The 23140-nt window shown below is 49.3% G+C and overlaps 1 long non-coding RNA gene and 1 pseudogene across 1 annotated transcript in view; one reads left to right on the top strand and one right to left on the bottom strand.

Annotated features, from left to right (window-relative positions):
- Positions 1–6426: 6426 nt before the first annotated feature.
- On the top strand, positions 6427–10846 carry LOC146203694 (uncharacterized; annotated as a pseudogene).
- Positions 10847–18073: 7227 nt separating this feature from the next.
- The window catches only part of LOC146203690 (uncharacterized), a 371705-nt gene continuing 366638 nt past the window's right edge, over positions 18074–23140 (bottom strand). The window contains exon 5 of the long non-coding RNA XR_014703903.1: positions 18074–18366. This is a non-coding gene — a long non-coding RNA (uncharacterized LOC146203690). The remainder of the gene's footprint in view (positions 18367–23140) is intronic.

Below are 23140 nucleotides of genomic sequence, written 5' to 3'. Positions count from 1 at the left end.
GCTGCTCGAGCTTTGGTTTGCTCCGTGAGTGTCGCAATTTTAGTTTCATGCGGTTTGGTGCGTGACCCTGTCGGACTATTTCGACGTACCTGGCGCAAGCGCCCAGTTGACAGAGGCAGGTCGGCCTCACCCAGACTTGTTCCAAGAATGAGCAATCAGGAGAAAGGAAAAGCAAACCGTCGGACTTCGGTAGCGGAATACTTGGCCTATTGTCCCAGCTACTTGAATCAAAGGCACATTTCAGAGAAATGGCAGGAACGAGCCAGTTTCGTTACCGCTCACTCCCTTGTATCGCGATAATCAGCTGCAGAGGAATTTACCCGTGCCGAGGTTTGAAGGATACGCCGACAAGAAATCTGTGCGCGATTTTCTTCATGAAATCTACAATTATCAGATGGGAATGGCAATTTCGGACAGCGCTCTCGTCACGCGTGTGCTTACTGTAGCTTTGATAGATTCCCCAGCAACCCGGAGGCGTAGACAGCGGCCATTCACAACAAAGCAGGATTCTACAGAGTAGGAATGGACTACCAGCTGGCAGGAATGAACTACCAGCACCTACTACAAGGAACTCGAACAACTCCGTGTCGCCAACGCGACTTTCTTGGAAACCACGCGCCGGCTTACCCAAGAGCTAGCCGACGTCAAGAAAGAACTACAAGCACGGCGATCTCAGCCAACCATTGGCCTAGCTCAGTCACCCGAGACACTTACACACTCCGTTATCCCCGAGAACACCGACACGCCATCACATCAAGGTACACAATCAATCGACATATCACAAGACGAGCCCGAAGGGGAGAAAACCACTGACCCAACCCCCAAGAAACAAGCGTGCACCTCATCAAGACATCATAAGGACCTAACCCAATTGGAAACTCAGCTCGAAACCAAATTTGAAGCGCTCACCAACACCTACGCCGACACGGCTGCCGTCACTGACCAACGCCTGGCGCGGCTGGAGGAGCTAATCACCACGTCCTACGGAACCATACAGGAGTGCTTCGACTTCATTGAACAAACCCTCAAGCCCATAGTATGCAGCCCCATCTTTGCTGCACAATTCGCAAACCACCCATATCTCTAAAAACAGACGCGAGCCTCAACTCCATCACAACCATGTCCCAGCCCCAAGCCACAATAGGATCGCTACCGGGCCTTACGGTCTGGCAGTAGAACTGCCACAGTTACAACAACAAGAGAGCAGTGCTGCAACAACACATCACCACGGTAACCAAGAAACCTGACATCATTCTGCTGCAAGAAACAGTGACGGTGAACCCAACCCTCGCTGGGTATCGCGCTCACGTTAGCCCAGCGGAGGGACGAGGCGTCTGCACATTCGTCCGCTGTCACGAAATCGGCGCCCATTTTCATCAAGCCGGTACGGCGCGAGGCCCGCACGGCGTCGCGTGGAAGGCATGGAGAGCAAAGCCCCCTTCCCCGCGCGGGAGAGCGCGTAGCTTTGTACGCGTGGTTGTCACCCTCTTTCCCCTTGCCCGGGGAAGACGGTGGTTCATCGGCCTGGAATGCGCCAGAAAAATCGAGCATCTTCTATGGGACCTAGCCAATGACGACGCGCGGCTCGACGGGAGGAGAAGAGGGAGCTATAACCAGCGAAGCTATGTGTGTGTGCGCGCTAGCTTTGGCGCGTGTTAACAAACAGACGCGGCGCGCCCTATTTAAAGCGACCGCGCCGCTTGTTGAGTCAGTCAGTCAGTCAGTTCGTCAAGTGTTTTGCGACGTGCTCGCCTGTGTTTCGGCTGGACTCCCGGGGATCACCCGCTGCTGGCAAGCCCACGGACTTTCAAGGGAGCGGCGCTCGTCTCGTATGGCGGCCACATCGTGACTCTTGAGGCGTCGGATTGCAACAGTGCCCGGTGAACAATTTGGTGTTTGTTTATGTAACTCTCTCGTGTTTGATCTGTTGTAAAGCCTCTCTGTTATTGAATCATACTGTAGTTGCATGCTTAGCGTTTGTATTCTGTGAACCTCTCGTCTGTGTATTTCAAGCGATCTTGTGTATTCCTTTGTATCGTCTCTTGCTGTGCATAAATTGTGCTTTGTTTCTTACTTCTGACTCCGATCCTTACTCTGGTTTGAACCGGCGACAGCTGGGCACCAAACGACCACCCCCTTCTGTCACTACAAGGTAGTTGGATTCCGGCTGAGCTTGGCACGCAGATCGAGGGCATCTCCTTTGCGACCGGAACAGCTACCCCCACTCACTCAAAGGGTGTCTGGGAGTGTGCGCACCTTTAAGGGCGCATCGTTAATAATACCTCCTAATTATTAACGGGTGACAATTATTCTGGCGTCCGCGACAGGACGTTTGGTGCACTCAAGCTTAGAGGACGGAGAACGAGTTAGAAGAGTTTACGAAGAGGTCGTAAACTGTGTAGCAGCAGAGCGATAGCGAGAGGTAGTGCCGCGCGGAAGCGTTTAGGCGAAGTTCGCTAAGCAGTGTTTAGGCTACACCCAGACGGTTCGCGCTTCAGATATGAATCTGAAAGAGTTGGTGGAGACTGGCACCCAGCTGGGGTTGTCCGGTGCCGAACTGCGCAAATGAGTTAGCCAGAGAGAAAAAGAAGAAAAAGAGAGAGAAGAAAAGGAACGAGAGAGAGCAGAAAAAGAACGAGAGAGGGCTCGAAAGGAAGCCGAGGAAGAAAGAGAGAAGGCTCGAAAGGAGCGGGAAGAGGAATTTCAGCGAGAAAAGGAATTACTGACTATGAAACTTCAGCTCCAAAACTCCGGGAACAGCAACGGTTTAGCTGAAGTGCATAGCTGCAGTGAAAGACATAGCAGCTTGCGGATAGACGCAAGTAAATTGATTCCGAAATACGACGAGAGAAGAGACGATCTCGACGCGTTCCTCTTGCGTTTTGAAAGGATCGCCATAAATGCAAATTGGACAGACAGTGAATGTGCTACCATCTTGAGCACTTGCCTTAGCGGCGAAGCATTAAGTGTGTTTGGAAGACTTCCTCCTGAGGATGCAGGCAGCTATAACAAAGTGAAAGCTGCATTACTTAAAAGGTTTAGATTTACGACGGATGGGTTTCGTGAGAAGTTCAGGACGGGAAAACCTATGGACGGTGAAACGGCAACACAGTATGTTGCGCGACTGAGTCATTATTTCGACCGCTGGACTGAACTCTCAAAAATTAAACTTGAGTATGGCGCACTTCGCGAACTCCTAATTAAGGAACAATTTCTGGGTAGCTGTCATCCTGGTTTGTCGCTTTATTTAAAAGAAAGAAAGGCACATACATTGGATGAAATGATGGAGCTCGCAGACCAGTATTTGGAAGCCCAGGGAGGCGAGAATTTGAGCAAAATTGTAAATTTGGAAACCCCTCGAAAGCCCGAATTCCGACAGACACAACCTATTGTAAAGTCACCCCCGAGGTGCTATCTCTGCGGACAACTAGGCCACATCGCACCTAACTGCCGTAAACTCGTAACCAACAATCCATCCTCGTGTTGGAAATGCGGACAGAAGGGCCACAAAGCAATGTCGTGTCCCGACGTTGACAAGGCAGCTCCGCAGGCGGCGTGCGCGAGGACTCCGTCAGAGTCGGAATGTCGCCTGGAGGAAGAAGATGCCGATGGCTTTGTTGAGCTTAAGAACGGCAGGAAAGTCCGCGTGGTGCACGACCTAGAGGAGGAGGAAGCAGAGAAAGTGGTTAATCGGAAGGACAAGAAAATCCGGGTGGTGAACGCCGTAGTACATGCACAACCTGGATCTGCGGTGAATCGGATGCCGGTTTAGAGGGGAAAGATAAAAGGAAAATCAGTCTCTGTGCTACGAGATACAGGTAGTAGTGCCGTAATCGTGAAACGCAGTTTGATTCATGAGAAGGATCTGACTGGCGAGAAATGCCCTGTAAGGCTAATTGACGGCTCAATCCAATTACTCCCTGAGGCAAAATTGGAAGTGCAGACGCCATATTATTCTGGAAAACTGACAGCCCTATGCATGGAACGCCCCATTTATGATTTGGTGTTGGGAAATATCAAGGGCGCAACATTTCCCGAGGATCCTGATCAAAGTCCCGCGCCTGTGCGCTGCAAGGAATCTAGGCAAGGCGAGGAAAGCAAGGCCATGAGAAGCCGGAAGAAAAGCCTCGAGACAAGAATAAGCAAATGGAAGCACCTCAGGAGGAAACCGAAAAGAAAGAGACAACACGGGAAATAAAGTCAGCAATGCCTAGGCCTTCGTTGATGCAGGCAGCCCAAGTGTTCGTCCTACTTATGGGGGCGTTACTTGGGATATTTCACCTTCAGCGGAAGGAATACCGGTGCCTAGGAAAGAACACTATTACAGTGATTCTTTTTGTTGGTCTGTGCGCGTTGGCACATGTTCCCGTGTATCCGTCGGCGCTACTGGTTGTAGGGGCAATTATCGGCACACATTGGTTGTGTGATTTGCAAGAGGATAAGTCATGCCTCTGGGAATTTTCAGTAGCCCGATCGGGGAACATAGAAGTGTCTCAAATGCGAGAGCCTAGAGCGAAGGCAGAATCTCTGGCGGACAGAAGCGTGTCACGCATTGATCGCGGGCTGTAATTACGCTCAGAATTTAGGTTCGTGCGCTTCGCATTTGAAAAGCGGTGTGTTGTTGATTCTTTTGTGTATCTGACAACAGCGTGGTGCTATGTTTGTGAACATCATGACATTGATGTATGAATTTTGTAAAGTGTTATTACAGTTTGTGAAATTTATGCAATATGTGTGATGTGAACATTTGCCCCATACAATTGTGAGCGCATGCATGTGCGCGCGATGTTCGTGGTTGTTGTGAATATTGTGGGACAATATTCTTTAAGGGAGGGGCAGTGTCACGAAATCGGCGCCCATTTTCATCAAGCCGGTACGGCGCGAGGCCCGCACGGCGTCGCGTGGAAGGCATGGAGAGCAAAGCCCCCTTCCCCGCGCGGGAGAGCGCGTAGCTTTGTACGCGTGGTTGTCACCCTCTTTCCCCTTGCCCGGGGAAGACGGTGGTTCATCGGCCTGGAATGCGCCAGAAAAATCGAGCATCTTCTATGGGACCTAGCCAATGACGACGCGCGGCTCGACGGGAGGAGAAGAGGGAGCTATAACCAGCGAAGCTATGTGTGTGTGCGCGCTAGCTTTGGCGCGTGTTAACAAACAGACGCGGCGCGCCCTATTTAAAGCGACCGCGCCGCTTGTTGAGTCAGTCAGTCAGTCAGTTCGTCAAGTGTTTTGCGACGTGCTCGCCTGTGTTTCGGCTGGACTCCCGGGGATCACCCGCTGCTGGCAAGCCCACGGACTTTCAAGGGAGCGGCGCTCGTCTCGTATGGCGGCCACATCGTGACTCTTGAGGCGTCGGATTGCAACAGTGCCCGGTGAACAATTTGGTGTTTGTTTATGTAACTCTCTCGTGTTTGATCTGTTGTAAAGCCTCTCTGTTATTGAATCATACTGTAGTTGCATGCTTAGCGTTTGTATTCTGTGAACCTCTCGTCTGTGTATTTCAAGCGATCTTGTGTATTCCTTTGTATCGTCTCTTGCTGTGCATAAATTGTGCTTTGTTTCTTACTTCTGACTTCGATCCTTACTCTGGTTTGAACCGGCGACAGCTGGGCACCAAACGACCACCCCCTTCTGTCACTACAAGTTAGTTGGATTCCGGCTGAGCTTGCCACGCAGATCGAGGGCATCTCCTTTGCGACGGGAACAGCTACCCCCACTGACTCAAAGGGTGTCTGGGAGTGTGCGCACCTTTAAGGGCGCATCGTTAATAATACCTCCTAATTATTAACGGGTGACATCCGCAAAGTGCTCACGTTCATTGAACATCAGCTCCGACACGGCCGTAGCAGGGTGGAATACACCTTCACCGAAATCATTCCAAGCAAACAACGGAAAGACAGCCTGGTCATAGCTAACATATACAGTAACCCCAAGCACCAAACACAAAAATTCAAGACCCTGCTACACACAGCCAGCACCCAAGCCAAAGGCAACACTTTGCTGATTGGAGGAGACTTCAACGCCTCCCATCGAGCGTGGGGTTACGTGAAATACACGGCAAAGGGACGGGACCTACTATAGGATACCTTGGACCACGACTGTACCCTGATCACGGATCCCAATCATCCTACCCGAATCGGCAATTCCGTAGCACGAGACACCACACCAGACCTTACATTCATCAAGAACGACCACACCGGCAAAGTAACATGGTGCAACACCGGCGTTGACCTGGGCAGTGACCACTACATCCTCGAAATTACGATTCCCAATCAATTCCGGGGCAACACCATTACACACAAATGGACGGACTGGGACGGTTTCCGTAAGGGACGACCAACCACACCGCAAGACATCACAGACATTGAAACCTGGTCGGCAGAGCTCCGCGACGCAGTGCACTCGGCCACCAAGACCATTGAAACGGACGAGGACATCATAGCTATGGACAGCCGTCTGGCCCATCTCATCGAGGCCAAACGTTCGACACAGGCGCGCTGGAAGCGGCAACGGCTCAATCGCAAATTGAGAAAGAAGGTGGCCGACTTCAACAGGGCCATTCAACATCACTGCAAGATCATGTGTCGTCAGCAGTGGAACGAAGTCTGCAACCGAGCTGACGGGCAACTACATCCTGGTTGCACATGGAGTCTATTTCGGCACATCCTAAACGAAACTAAGACCAAGTCACATCAGCGCGATCGCCTGGCCTGTCTCATACACACCGCCACACAACAACAAGGAAAAGACGTCGTTATCAAGGCCCTGGAAGCCAAGTATCTGCCACACACGCCAACGGAAACCCACCCGCCATACGGGGGGCTGCCCAACGCGTGGCTCGACCGAGACATTACCATGTCAGAGGTACGGGTAGCGCTGCACGAGCTCAACACCCGCTCAGCAGCCGGCCCCGATCGTATTACCAACAAGATGCTACGCAACCTCGACTATGCATCGATCGAGGCCCTAACCCGCTACTACAACGAATGCTGGCGTTCGGGCAAGCTCCCCCGACAGTGGAAAACGGCAAGAACAATCCTAATGCCGAAACCGGGCAAGCCATCGGACATCGGCAAATTGCGTCCCATCTCGCTCACGTCCTGCGTGGGCAAGGTGCTAGAGCACGTGCTCGCCAACCGGTGGCAGGAGTACCTGGAAAAGGAAGACTTATATGCGGATACAATGATCGGCTTCTGGCGCAGACTCAGCACACAAGACGCCATGCTACAACTCAAACAAGAAATAATCGACAACAAGACACAAGACAGCAAAGTAATTCTGGGACTTGATTTACAAAGCGCATTCGACAAAGTCAAACACTCAGCCATATTAGCACAAGTATCGAGACTCAACATGGGGGTAGCGAGCTACAATTACATCCAAGACTTCTTGACCAACCGCACGGTGGAACTGCACGCCGGAGACCTTAAGTTCCCCGAACACAAGCTCGGCAGAACCGGTACCCTGCAAGGTTCAGTCATCTCGCCGTTGCTCTTCAACCTTGTCATGATCGGGTTAGCGAGGGAAGTAGAAGGGACCGGCGTCCGGCATACGATCTACGCCGACGATATTACCCTGTGGGCGGCAGGCGGCACTGACGCCAGCATTGAGCAGCAGCTCCAAGAGGCTGTTACTGCCATCGAGCAACACCTTAACGGCACAGGCCTAATGTGCTCGCCCGCCAAATCCGAGCTGTTCGTCCTCACACCATTACAATGGAGACGGAAACGCGCTCCCCCTCGGGAGTGCGATCACATAAAGATCGTGGCTGCATCGGGGCAGTGCATCCCCGAAGTTCCCAAGATCAGGGTCCTGGGCCTGCTACTAAACAAGAACGGCCGCAACGACGAGACCATCAACAAGATTACCACCAAGGCAATGGATGCTATCCGGCTCATACACCGAGTCTCGACATGATGGGCAGGCATGCGTGAAGACAGTCTTCTGCGCCTCGTCCAGTCGTTCGTGATCAGTCACATCGCCTACGTTGCGGCCTACCTCAACTGGCAGGCCACTGACCGGACAAAGATAAACACGCTGATCAGACGGGTTTACAAGACGGCGCTGGGATTAATGGGGACCACGAGTACGGCTCGGCTCCTGCAGCTCGGCGTCCATAACACATTAGAAGAAATAGCCGAGGCGCAGCTCACTGCGCAAATGGAGCGCCTCTCTACCACCAAGACAGGCCGCAGTATACTGACGTCCCGGGGTTACAATCCCCGAGCTCCCAGTCGGCAGTCGTGCGAGATCAGCGATAAGGCGTGGGCCCACATCCACGTGGACCCCATCCCGAAAAACATGCTCCCCGAGTACAACCAAGAACGGCGGCAGGCGCGGGCCAAAGCCCTCGTCGAGCAACACGCCCTGGACCCGCACGCCCGGTTCGTGGACGCTGAGGAATACAAGCGAGAAGGATTCGTGGCAGTGGCCGCTGCGGCGGCTACCGGCATCAAGACAACGGCAGCGACCGTGTGGTGCACGGATGCCACAGACGCCGAGGAGGTTGCCATCGCTCTAGCGATCTCGGAGGCCGAGTGTCGCACCGTGCTCAGCGACTCGAGGAACGCTGTGCGCAACTTTGCCAAGGGGCGAGTGTGCGCGCCGGCGGCCGCCATCATCAGTAAGCTCCAGCTTCAAGACCGCGGCAACACTATCCGCATCAAGTGGTTTCCAGCGCACGCGGAAGATTGTGCATCCTCACCGAATCCCAACGAGACGGCCCATTCGGGGGCGCGAGCACTTACCTTCCGCGCCCCCGAGAGGGACCGTTCCGAATTGTTGTTCGAAACAAAAGACCGAATGACCAGTTACGAGGAAGTGCCCAGGTAGCACAGAATGTGGGGCCCCAGTAGGTCCGATGTAGGCAAGTGGGGCTGGGGCAACCATCATAAAACCTGAATCGGTCCCCTATGGGGCAAAAGTGGGCAAGTCCCATTTGGGCTTGCCCCTGCTCCTCCTGCATGGGTCCCATAGCGGCGTTTCTTGGGCTAATGCAGAGCACATTCCTGCATCCAGACGACAAGGGTCCCTTGCCGGATATTTGAGGGCAATCCAACCTAAATGTGGGATTTTATGGGAAAGCCCTCATAGAGCCGAAATGAGGCCGCCCCCATTAAATCTTTGTGGGACCAACATCGGCTGTAGTGAGGCAAGAGAACGGACATACCCACATGCTGCCCCAATCGGCCCCTTGTAGGTTACTTGAGGGCAGGTGAAATATGAATAAGGGCTCAATTTGGGCAAGCCCTCGTGAAGCCCAAATGAGGCAGCCTTAGCTAAACCGCTTTAGGTCCCACATAGGCTGTAATGGGGCTGGAAGGCGGGCGTGCCCGCATGGTACCAAAATCGGTCCTTTGTGGGGACTTTGAAGGCCCGTGCAACAGCAGGTGGGCTCTAGGTTCAAAAACAACGTCCAGCCCAATTGGGGCTGCCCACATAAAACTGCTTTATAACCCACATGGGCCGTAATGGGGCTGGAAGGCGGAAGGGTCCGCATGATACCAAAACTGGTCCCTTGTGGGGCATTTGAAGGCACGAGCAACAGCAAGTGGGCTTTAGGTTCAAAACCAACACCCAGCCCAATTTGGGCTGCCCACACAAAACCGCTGTAGGTCCCACATCGGCCGTAATGGGGCTAGAAGGCATGCGTGCAATTGCGTAATCATTGTTTCCAACCTTTATTTGCATTAGATGTTGCCCTAAATTACTATTATAGATGATTTGTATAACAGTTGTTGCCATGTTTAGTCGATTAGAAATTTACCTGGCTTTAGTTCTCGCGCTCATGCAAATTGCGCTACAAATACTAAAACAAGCTGATTGCTAATTGTTGTCTCTTATGTGGTTGCTTTGGACAGCCTGCAACTCCCAGCACAATATTACTGTTCAGAACACACATCTCCATAGCCTGAACAAGGTGTACATGAAGTCATTTCGGCTAGATGAATGTTATGAATTATTGTAAAATTTAAGATTGTGGCTGTTTAGAAAGTGCGAACATGTATAAAATAATTACTTAATTATGTGCATAAATATTGATTGGAAAAACTTGGACTAGGGCTTTCCATCAATTTCCTGCGTCGGACCCCTATGAGAACAATGTGGGCAAGCCCAAGTGCGGCCAGCGCTATAGTACCCGCATTGGTCCTATGTCATTATCTGAGGGGCTAACTGAAATTAAAAAAAAAATGTTCCTCCAAAGCGGCTGCCCAAATCGGTCCAAAGCATGACCATCTCGGGGAGTTGGCGGGATGTGCCCTTTTAACAATGCCAGAAAAGTGTGGCCAGCCCCGCAAGGGCTGCCTGCATCGGTCCCTAGTGGGGCCCATTGGGGCTTTGTCGACAGCCCCCTTAGGGCCTACGTCCGCCCCTTTTGCAGCAGCCACATTGAGCCCACCGGGGCTGTCCTGCATTGCCTACATCGGGCCCACCGGGGCCCACCCTTCATAGCCCACTTTGTGCTACCTGGGTGACTAAATTTTACCGCCTAGCTCGACGGACAATGCCGCCGCCTCACCCGGCACTGAGTCGGGAGGAGGCGGTCATCCTAAGGCAAATGCAAACCGGGTCACTCCTAGCCCCGGTAGTGCTACACGTCCTCCACCCAGACATCTACACGAGTGATATGTGCAGTGTATGTCAAGTGGGTCCGGCGGACCAATGGCACATCATGTGGGACTGTGCCAGGTTCCCGACCGAAGCTGCATCCAGGACATACCTGTCGAAACTTCAAAGTGCTGTGCAGAATACAGACAAGGACATGCAACTATGGGCTGTCCAGCATGCCCGGGGTGCGCTCGAAAAGCACAAGCCTCACAACCCACCACAAACGGGTCAAATGAGGTAGTGCGGAGTAGGGCTTAACCCCGGGTAGATGCTTGGCCAGCGTCATGATGTTTTAACCCGCACTGCAATAGTAAACACTAGATGCACTGACACGTGGTCTCTACCACATTTTAGAACAAACTACAAAGTACAATCCTTGGCTGATAATCTTCCCATTTTTCTCAACAAACATAAAAACACAGTTGGTTTTAGTCCTAAGCATTTGAGAACCTACTTCGTGCATATATAATCTATTCATGCATGTGTTCTTTAAATATCATACTCACCTTTACGAACTTTCTGCATTGAGCTTGTTCCGTTGTTTTGATCATTGATCAACTTTTTTGTTTTGTTTTCATATCGTGCTGCAGAGATATAGATTGTATAATACTTTTGATGTCATGGTCATATTGTAACGAACTTTTGGAATCTGCTGTTTGCTCCTGCTCTGTTGTGTACCGGTTTCCTGGACCTCTGTCAAGCTGTTTGTACAGCTTTTAGCCCAGGCAACCATCCACTTGTTGGAAAATAAATCTGATTCAATTTGAGTCTATTTCTTTGGTTCTTCAAGATAAGATTTGCGCTGCACGATGAGAGACGCCCAACAGCGGCTCACGGACCAAGACATCGTTGTCGACAGCAGGGCCCTAGACTGAGGGCTCTGAAAGAAGACGGAACTTCTCGCTTACGTAAATAAAGTTTTTCCTCATCCGAAGGAATAGAACGTTCTGATATTTGATGGTAGAGGACGGATTGCAGATCACCGCATGACGCGCGCGGCTCTGTGCACTGTGACAGGCTGATCTTGTGGAGGGTATGGAGGCTGAGAAAGGTAAGAACTTGCAGTCGCCTCCAATTCACTGCGTCCCAACTTCCGAGCAGACAGTGGAGCGCATCAGAGGAGCTGAGGTGATGGCGGAACAGCACCTCAACCCCCCCCCCCCTCCCTTCGTTCGATTTGAGCAGCCCATCCTCTGGGACCCTGACGGCTGAAAGTTCGGCCCAGCGCAGTGACAAGCTCATTTCCAGAGACTGATCTGGAGGTCGGTGGGAAGTGCAATGGCTGCAGCCGTTGCACGCCCAGCGCTATGGCACCTTCCTCTTATTGTGTCGTTGAGTTTGCTCTCACAGAGGCTGCACATTCGAGAGCGCCACGAGTCGGCGAAGACCAAAATTCCAGCTTTTGCGTATTCGTACTGAGAGGCTTCTTGAGCACCCTCCACTTCGTGTATTTAGGACAGCGCCTGAGCGCGAACCTTCCGGGGTTCCGAGTGGCGCTCTTCACTCATGCCGTCAGATGGAAAGGAGATTCACACCTGAAAGTGCCGTGCCCCGGAGTCATACATAATTAACTGACCCATCATCATCAGTACATCTCCGGCAACTGCAACCCTCCTCATACCGAGAGCCAATGGGGAGCTTTTGTGTTTGAGATGATGGCCTTACCCGGACCAGGGGGCCACCATGCGATACCACCACAGGAGGAGGCTGCATCAAACGTTAAAATGACCTGACGCACCATCGTGGCAATAAGCCAGTGGGGATTTGGACCTTCATGAGCCCGCAACAGGCCTCACTAAGGACGACTGTTTCGTTCGATAGAATCATATGGAAGTGTTCTGCCCGTAACAGAAAAAATCACAGCTGGAAGAGGCCAAAGCACCGATTACATCCGCTCGCTAAGAGTGCGACGTTCCCGCTACATGTGAAACCAGGCCTCTCTGTATCTTTTCAGTTACTTCATGGAGTCCTGGAATCTTTCCGCCGTACACGTCCGCACAGCGCGCCAACAATATTTGTTACGGGTATTCCACGAGCTGGACGACGAACTGCTTAACAGCTTCGCTTGGCAACGGATTTAGGTATCGCACAATAGAATACGGCCATCCGGAAGGTAGAAGAGGTCAGCTGCACAACGGAGATGCACTTCAGAAAGAAGACACTAGGAAAACATGCACATAGTGCCCTTTCTTGCACCACAGAATGGACAAGTTGGTCGCAAGCTGGCCTCTGTGAACGCTGGAGCCTTAATAATGGGGAGGGTGCCCCTGGTACAGCGATGCATGAAGGACGCTCTGCTTGCTTCCAAATAGTCCGCCGTGATGTACTGCCGATTGGGGCCTGACAACTGAGTTTTGTGTCAAGTGCTGGGGACAGTTCTGGAAGCCTTACACTGTGCTTGAGGACAGGCTCCTGAGTGAGGTGACGCTTGGTTTCGTTTGTAGGTTTTAACGTCCCGAAGAAACTCAAGCTTTGAGAGACGCCGCAGTTGAAGACTCCGGTAATTTCCACCGCCTGGGGTTCTTTAACGGGCACCGATATCGTACAGCACACGGAGGTCACTTCGTTTCGCCTGCATCGAAACGCAGCTGGCGGCGGTCAGGATCAAACACGGGTACTTCGGCACAGTAGTCAGGCATCTTATCTACTGCAAAACAGTATCGGGGCTAAGGGGATGCTTTCAGATACCCAAGTGAAAGGGCTGATCACTCTCCTTTGTAAGGATGAATCGAGACGCACTAACCTGAGAGTCTGGCGTCGCATTGCGCTCCGTAAAATTGAACAGAAGCTCATGGACAAGTGTCTGTCCTCATGACTTACCTCATTCCTTCCAGGTATCAGAGGTCTATAACAGGCTTGCTGCATTCCAGGTGGTTCTACTCAATTTCACAGTTTTACCCCGAGGAACCTTTTCCTCTGGGCTCAATCTTTTTCGGCTACATCTGCCTCTTTAATGAGAAAAAGTCGATCGACATTGTTAGCCATCCTTACTTATTCCAAGCCCCAGAGGAACCTGAAATAGACTGATTTCCAGAGCATAATTACAATTCTATATTCCAGACAAGTTTCTGCAGTTACTGTGCTGGATTGTACATCAGAAGCTTTCAAGGTGGGCTGTGGAGTCCGGTAGGGAGGCCCTTTCCTCCTGCGTTCTACGTGCTCCCGTTCGAACCTCTTCTACAATGGCTCTCTCGGGGTAGTAAGATCGCTGGATTTGCCTTGCCACCAGGTTCTCCGCCATCTCCCAGTTTTGCCTATGCAGACAACCTGACCATTGTCGTCCCGAATAAGGCTCCTGTCTCCTCCGTTCTGGCTGTCATGGAGGTGTACTGTAGGGCGAGGGGGGCTAAAGGTAATAGGTTGAAGAGTGCCACCATCTATTTTATTTGCGCACATTGCAGTCATCTGCCCGCTCATAGTCTCCCTGTGAGGGCTGAAGTCCGCCTCCTTAGCTTTTGTTGAACATTCGGAAGGTCTGTCAGGTAAAACTAATCATGGCTCGAGAAAATCGAATCCAGAGCAATACTTCTCGAGAAGCTATTGTGTCCGCTCACACTTCAGGCCACCATCATGCGGTCCCTCCTGTAGTCGTGCTGACCTATGTCATCGCCGTAACACCTTTGTCAGCACGGACGAAGCTCTGCGTTGAGCAGATATTTTTCGGTTTCTCGTAGGGCGGCTTTTTGGACAAGGTGAAAAGGCCTGTGGTGAGGCTTCCTATGGATAGGGAAGGTCTCGGCATCCCTGGCCTTGACATCGCAACCTAAGCCTTGCATGTCAGGTGGACCTACGTGGCGCTGAGCTGGGACATGCCTCTCACTCGAATCCTCAAATCGTATTTTCTGAGCCCTCGACTCCGTCTCTTCGCCCAGAGGACACATCCTGACTATGTGTCATGGTTGGACTCTCTATGACACTTTTACGCCCAGGCCGCCACCTGCTTTAGCATCTCCATAGGGTGGTGGCAGACATCGATGTTTCGGTTCCTCTCAAGACCTTAGTTAAGATCCTCACTCTAAGTCTTCCTCCTCACCTGCGTCAGTATGATCTTACTAATCTTAGGTCCAGCTGCCGGTATATTACTTTGGTATTGTGCCGAGTCTCTTTCATTGCGTCCGGAATTATGGTAGTGATTTTCCGGCTCCGTTCCTCTAGGTCATCATATTGGGGCTTCTGAGAGCGGATCTTTCGCTTGTCGGTCCGAGTCACGTCATTGGTCCGTATCAGTCTCCCTCTAGCAACTTAGACGTGTTATTGTAAAGATGCTGCTCAAGTCTCTGCGTCGATGCGTGGCTAAAAGCCAACACTTTCCTTCTCCGTTTTGGTAAGGTTATGGTATCACAAATGATTGTGTTGGCGGCTCTGAACTAGGGAGTTTGTAAGAGCAATGGTTAGTACGCAGCGTCTGTGAAACACTTGGTGAATCATGCGGGTGACCGCCTTCATTTTTTGCCCAGTGATGAGGTAGGGGCAATTTAAGGAGCTTCCTAGATACGGTCATGCAACGAGAGTTTGTGCAGGATGAGAATCGTGGTGCCCTTGAGACTAATCTCGAAATGCTTTGGTTGATTTTGGTATTCGTCGCCGAGTTTTTTATTCTTGTCAGCTTCGTGAAGAACCACGCACAGCGTCGACTTGGGAGCCGTGCACGTGAGACCACCAGCTGCGGCGTAGCCTATAACTGTCTCCCTTGCGTTCTAGAGCCCCTCCTTGATTTCTTCGCCTGAGATAGTCATGCCTATAGTTTGTCAACTTGCAATGCACGTTTGATTCTCGGGATGGCTTGGAGCCGCCTCGGAATTCTCAACATTGCCACGTTGAATAGCTTAGGAGAAATAACAGATTTTGATGGCTACCTTTGTCGGCTAGGTAGACTTCATGGATTTCTGATGGTCTGCCATTTAAGGTGACCACTCTCTCGGCACTCTGTCGTAGTTATGGATACGTTCGCCACCCTTCGAGAAGTCAAACGGTGGCAGAAATATTCGTGTACGGGGTTGTCTTGAAGTCCAGCACATAGATGATTCTCGCGTGGGACACTCTCGGAGGTCAATTATTCATTTCTTAGATGGAGGAAGACGTCTTAGTCGTCTTTCATGCGTGTGTGATGGCTAAATTGCCTGTGCCGGAACTTGGGATCGGGTTTCGCGTGTGTTCCGGGAACCACCGACCTCTCCACAGATTTGCCTGCTCGTGTCGCCTTTTGTGCGAAAACCGGATATGAGAAGGATGACACGCTGGATTGCGGGGAAGACGCGCAAATAACGGCTACATGTGCGCTGTTGCGGGGATCGCGAGGGTTCCGGGAACGGGAACAAACGACCCGAGGTGACAACGAAAGCAACAGAAGGACGGTGGAGCAGAGAGGAACTAGAGACGCTCTAGAGCCGGTCAACCCTGACTCGTCTCCCGAGGGAAGACTGCCTGAAGATACGAAGACAGCTCGCTAGTCCTGGCGGCGCGCCTATTGAGCTCGCCGTGTACACCGTCACCATCACCACTGCCTGCAGCTGTGGCCATCATCTCCCAACTCATGCACCGGATCATCACAGTGGCTTCCAGACGCAACCTCAAGACCGTCGGATGAGCAGGGGCCGGGCATGCAGCTCTAATTAAATCTCTCACTGGCCCTATTTCGTGTGTGATTTCTACTCTCCACCCCGAAAAGAGTCCTATATAACCGGGACATCACACGTGGATATGTTCGAGCAGCAGAAGCTGAAGAGTGCCTTTGGCAGGGACTCGGTTCCGTCAGGAGCTGAGTCAGTCTAGGCGTGATCATGTGTTTCATTAACACGTCCATGGAAGGGGTAAGTAAAATCGGTCTGGGGTTCTCTATGTTTAGGTAGCTTCCGGTTTGGGTATTAAGACGATCGAAGCATACGCCACCGGATGCTTTCCATTCTTCCGGGTCTCTTTGAAGAAGGTCATGAATACCTAGGCTTTTCAACACCATAGGTTCTTACCAAGATCATATTGAACTTGTAAGCTCAGGACGCAAGTCCATCTGATTCTTCCCAGGGCGACAAGGAACTCGGGCTCCTTGATACCATGATCTAGGTCGTCCATGGTCTGCCCATATTATTCAGCGCAGGCTCGATTGTAAGCCTTGTGACGGTAGCGAACTTGCATTTTTTTCAAGCAGGGAGTCATGCAGCCCATTCAACGCGTGGATGTTCTGGCGGGTATAGTAGTCTTTTGGATTGTTCGAGGTAAAGCAAGTGGCAGACAACTCTCAAGTTGCGAGCCGTGCCCAGGGTGCCTTGGAGCGTCCTGCAGATACAACACTGGGTTTTCCTCCCTTGTTAGTTGCTTTTGCCCCGCCGGGATGGCGCAGTGGTAATACGCCCGACTACTCCCCAGTAGCATAAATGGGGCTCTGAATTGAAGGCCCTTGTCGGCCCAGAGTGGGCTGCCCAAGTGGGCCTGAAGTGAGGAGTTCGCAGGATTTGCAACTCGGCATTGGTGGGGACCGACATAGGCTGCCCCTTGGGCTTCCCATGGGCGACAGTCATGGAACCCCTGGGGCTACCCCAGTAAAGTCAATCAGAGGTGCCCACACAGAACCGACATGGGACCCAATAGGCCAAGTGGAGGGCTACTTAACGGGGATCCACAGGAGGCTGACGGAGGTGCCTGTGTAAAGAGGGGTGCCTGCTTAAAGCTGATGTAATACCCTGTTGTCCATCTGAAGGGGAACTTCAGGGGCTTGCAGGGGCTGCCTATGGAAATTAGAGGAGCCCATTAAAAGCCAACATTACACCCCTGTGTGCCACATCAAACGGACCTCCGGCGGGTCGTGAGAGGCCAGTCGCACAAATGAAGGTTGCCCACCTAAATCCCACGTCACATCCGAGTTGGCCAAATTTTTCCCAGGCTGGCTGCAAACAATAAATTTACTTCAGCAGTCACACTGGCCAAAACGCAGCAGCATGCACATATTCACAGATGTTATGCAGCACTGCTTGCACAGACTCATTCTGTGCTAAAATGATTTATCTAGCAACTCAAAGCATAACATAAAGAGCCCCAGTTGACTAAATACCAGCTGTGCACATTGCTGTGCAGAATGAATACGGGCTGTGCCCAAGTATCCAAGCACACCATAATACCACAATATGTTTCCATTAGCTCGTCGGCAACAATGCATATCAGTCTAAAAGCCAATTGTAGCATTAGGCAGCCTTTCTCAAGTGGCCATATACCAATACGATATAAAACAGTTACAATCTGCAGGATGAATGTTTAGTTTTTGATAAAAGTTTGCACTTCATGGAGAAATGAAATTGTGCGATTATATAAGATAATGTATACATAAATTGCATGCCCATTTGCAGGTAATGAGTCCTGCTTGTTTAGAGGAAGTAAAAAATGTACTGGAAAATGTGCAGTACTTAAGGGAAGCACATTTTGCCACATTTCGGTATGCTGGCCACAACTGCGTGTTGCATTCTAAAATGAGAGTCAAAATCAGTTTATTAAATTAACTAACAGACTCTTACCACCTCAAAGTGATCACATGCATTCCTTGTGTTTTTCATCCAGTTTTACACGAGAAGGAATAGTTCTGTGCAAGTTAGGGAGCGGTGAGTGGGCTTCTTTCCCTGTCATACTTGAGGTCCCAAATGGCTTGCAAAGTGGTAGACCAAGTTAGGAACCAGTCATTGGGCTTCTTTCCGTGGTACACTTGAGGTCCCAAATAACTTCCAAAGCGGCAGATTAGTGATGGCACCCGCCACACTGTTCTGCACTGAACAGCGACTGCAAGTAGAAATACAGAATCCAACATCAGTATGTCTGTCACCACTCACCCTGATTCATCATTGTAGTTCTTCAAGACAGTGAATGATAAAAAAGACCTTGCCGAAATTTCTACATAAAATTTGTGTAAGGACATGATGCAAAAAATGTGATTTGGCATTGACAATGTTAAGTGCAGATTCCTGGAAAAGAAATAAATTTCACCGATGCACCATACTCAAAACTTTCTGTGGCTTAATAAATGACAAAGTGAAACTGCGACTAGCTTCATATAATGACTAACATCATACTAGCAGCCGGTATTTAGTTTCAATGCCAATAAACAATACGTTAGCAAATAAAATGCAGATACATTCCTAGGTAATATATTTCATATCCAGTGCAGCACAACCTATTAGAATAATTAAAGTTAAAGGAATCCTGCAGGGAAACATAAAACTAAGCAAGATAGATTATTCTCTGCGAGCACAACAATGTTGCCTCTGCACGGAAAAAAAAAATTACAAACGTCCCGAAACCCTCCCACATTCAGAGTACTCCCAAAAATAAACTCTAGTGATGTCGTTTCAATCATATTTTTGTAACAGAGGTCTCAACTGATCATGATTCTTTGCAAGACTAGAAATGTGAACAGAAATCAATTATCTCGATTTATCAAGTGCAACTAGTTCTACCTGCACTGAGGCAATCTGAAACAATACTGCAGAACTTTTGCTGCATTTCTGCACAAGCCTTGCTGGATGGTTTTAATACATTGCAGACCCTATTTTCCGAAAAATCCACTGTCGACGCGAGCAAAAAATAATGGTAATAGGTCCGGCCAGTGGTAGCAGGAGATAGGCTGGCAATCATTTATGGGTCGGCTGCATGACTTAATGACACTAAATGATATGACATAGAGAAGGGCAGCCAATCCATGTAGCCGATTTTAGGCATGAGAGTGGGATTACTTCCAAGACCCTTGTTTCCAGAGTCAGGCGTGCTGCATGCACATTCGTATGAATTTCAACATCAAACCAAAAACCCAAGAAGCCGCCCCCTGGCCTCTCATACTTGCCGGCTGTTGGCAGGAAATACACACATAATCTTCAAATAATTTTTATGAGCATGCTCAGCCGCCTGACCATTTTTTTCTTATAGAAAATACTGCTTTGCATGCCAGCATCCTGTGTACTACATGCGTTGGACCAGGGCTTGGAAATTTAATGAACCAAATAAGAGGTAATTTAACATGCATGCGGTATTTCTATATTTTCAGCACATCTCGAAGCATATTTGCCTATCTACTGCGTAAAAACAGTGAAGACCACAAGTGCACATTAGTGACAAAAAGCAACTTCATTACACCTGCAGCTGGCACAACAAAGCAGGCAATTTGCAAGACTGAACTGAGAACAAAACTGCCAAACTTATCACTTGGCAAGCAAAAACAGATCATGAATGCTGTCGAGCTTGCAGTTCTGAACGTGCTGTACACCAGCATACGCAGGATTCAGCACTGTCCTAGGACCCCAGCCTTTGTCTCCATCACATACTCTGCACCGTTTCATTTCCGAGACTGCCCTTAGGCTGCATTCCCCCATGTTATTTTCCTCACATCTAAGCGCCAGCTGTTCATTGCAATGACAAAATAGTGCTCCTCTAGAAGTTATATAAATTTGTCCGTCAAGGCTGCTTGCTGTGCGAATCTGCAACTGATGTTGCCATGGATACTTAGCTCTTGTGCAATGTTTGGTTTATAAAAACATGAATGAAAACGTATTTGCTACCACATGATGCTAAGCGATCAGTCTAGCTCACTTACTATTCTCTTCTGATGTCCGCTTACCTCAATAAAAGGCCATCAATATATGGCAGATGATAAGGATGAAGGATTCTTTACAGCACAAGATCTACAGCCTTTGTCAAAAGTTTAAAGCCTAGGGGGTCTACTTCTGAGCCATACTATGTGGCGAGTAATGCATTCCCAGGTTTCTATACTTATTGAAGGCATGAAGGTCTTGCCCACTCCAATGCCTAGGACTTCCACGATTATTAAAGAAGTCATAATATACGGCTTCAAAGCAAATCCTTTGAGCTCTAAACGTTTGGCAAAGGCGTTACAAGAGTTGACAAGAACCTTGGCAGTCAACCAACATTCTGTCTAGAAGGCTTGTCTTTAAAGCTAAGCCCCATTATTGAAATGTTGGCTAGAAAACTGAAGCTTCCCTGCTTCAGCTTGTGCATAATGTGTTGCTGGGCCAGACGATGGCGAATATGGGCTGGTTTGTACATGACCACGAATGGAAAGAAACAGCGCTACTAAGACGAGACAGGAAAGCAGACAAACATGTGTGCTGACTAGCATCCAAATGATTTATTGCTACAAGTGAGGCTGCATATAAATAAAAACAGAAAGAGTAAAAAAAGAAAATCTCAACCACACACTCGATTCAAAATCCCATCAACACATCTTCAAATGCTATTGTACACTACACTTATCCGTCCGTAACTCGAGTATGCATCCTCCATCTGGCACCCCGGTAATATCACGTTAATGAATGAACTAGAGGCTCTGCAGAATCAAAGTGCTCGCTTCATAGTTGGAAATTATCATCGGGCAGCAAGCGTTACGCGTATGAAATCTAACCTCAAGCTTCAATTACTTTCTACTCACCGTAAACTCACGCATTTGTCTTTTCCGCAAGCTATATTACCACAACGCGCAGTTGAAGGCTACCTGTATAAAAGAGCCATCTTTCATCTCGCCTCTCGCCGGCCACATTCAAAAAGTTGCTGTTCCCCACTGTAGGACAATGACCTGCTCTAATACTTTCCTTCCAAAAACATGCAATGACGAACCATCTTTCGCAGACAGTTACTTGCATCATCGACCCTGCGCGTTTCAGAGCCACATTAATCGCACTGTTGGAATCTGATTAATCCCAAGTTGTTTCACGAATTTATTTTGGATGTTTTTATTTGGTTGCTTTTTACTTACTAGTGTATATCTATCATCTTTTTGCTGAATTTCATTTTGATCTGCTTTCAACAGTATCGTTTTGTGCCACGCTTCCTCTTGTGCTTGATTTTGTTTTGTTTTATTGCTCCCACCCCCTCTGTAATGCGAAAGCCCTAAGAGTACGTTAAATGAAATGAAACGAAAGATCAAGATACGCCCATTCTTTTGCAGAAAGAGCTATCGACGGGCTGCTGATGCACAAATAACTTAGCTGTGGGCCTAGGAAATGAGCCTCATGGCCGCGTCTTCATATCGGGCCATGATAACCGTACGAATGAAATCAGCTTCACAGTTTTCCCATTGTGCACAATACATGGTGAAATGGTTTCTGCGTGACCTATTCTTTATATCCTTTGCATGTTCACATAGTCGTAGTGTGACATATGTCCACATGCTCACACACGTGGAACACGGGTAGAAAACACAGCCAGAGGTAAAGTTTCGTACAACCTGAAAAAGACTAAGAAAAGCAGGCATTATCTTGTTTTTTTCGTCCACGAACTAACTAAGTGGTTTGTGCAAATAAGTGGATGAGGATGGAAAGAAGAAAAGAGGCTGCCAAAATAAGCACAAGAAGTTTGTTCCCTGCTAAACTGGCGTTGTTTATAAGATTCCGACGTCATGCGGTCGTTTTTACATAGGTGATACTGGACACTGCATCAACGACAGACTACGTGAACATGTAAAGCATATAGAGAATAGGTCACGCAGAAACCACTTGGCCATGCATTGTGCAGAATGTGAAGATTGTGAAGCTGATTTCATTCGGATCGTTATCATCGCCCGGTATAAAGACGAGACCACGAGGCTCATTTCAGAGGCCCACAGTATAAAAAAGCTAGGTCACTTGAGCATCAGTAGCCCGTCGATAGCTCTCTGCAAAAGAATGTGAGTATCTTGATCTGTGTTGATGTATTTTTCAATCGAATATGTGGTTGTGATATTTTCTTTGTTTCTTTCCATTCGTGCTGAGCCATGGATGTTCAAATTATACCCAGTTAGAAGAAAACCTGAAATACTTTTAAGATGTTGCAATTAAAATAGTTTTCAACTCTTGCAATCTATAATAGTGCAACACATTATTATTGTATACTAAAACACACCTTTTCATCGAAGTGATCAGCAGCAATGAGTTTCTTGTAAAGAGAACCAACTAATATGTACTTAAAATGCATTATTTCAATCAAAATTAGGCAGATGTTATTTACAGCAAACATAGAATGAAGCTTAAAATGTTGAAGGTAAACTAATCAGAGAACTGAAAATGGTTGTATGCTCATAGCGACGTTATCAACTTCATCACGGGATGACTCGTGAAGCTCAAGAGACCAGTATACAAAAAGCAGACACTCACTTTGCAAAGCACATTCTACAGATTCGTTGGTTGGTTTGTATTGTTTAACGTCCCAAAGCGACTCAGGCTATAAGAGACGCGGTAGTGGAGGACTCCGGAAATTTCGACCACCTGGGGTTCTTTAATGTGCGCTGACATCGCACAGAACACGGGCGCCTTGCTTTTCGCCTCCATCGAAAAGGGGCCGCCGAGGCCGGGATTCGATCCCGCATCCTTGGGAACAGCAGTCCAGCGCCGTAACCACTGCGCCACCCCGGCGGGGTACATTGTACAGATGTCACACTATTGGGTGCCTTGCTCTCTCACACAGCGTGGATTTGTTCTATGTGAGATGCTCACAACTTCCTTTGCACAAGTCACAAATGTAATGCTCAAGTACGTCTCCTAAATGCAGTCTACCTCATAAATTACATTGCTGT

Source organism: Amblyomma maculatum, chromosome 1, assembly GCF_055883805.1.
Source record: "Amblyomma maculatum isolate TAMU_Amacu chromosome 1, ASM5588380v1, whole genome shotgun sequence".
Taxonomy (NCBI): Eukaryota; Metazoa; Arthropoda; class Arachnida; order Ixodida; family Ixodidae; genus Amblyomma; species Amblyomma maculatum.
The sequence above is the reverse complement of the archived record's forward strand: the minus strand, read 5'-3'. Positions and strand labels throughout refer to the sequence as shown.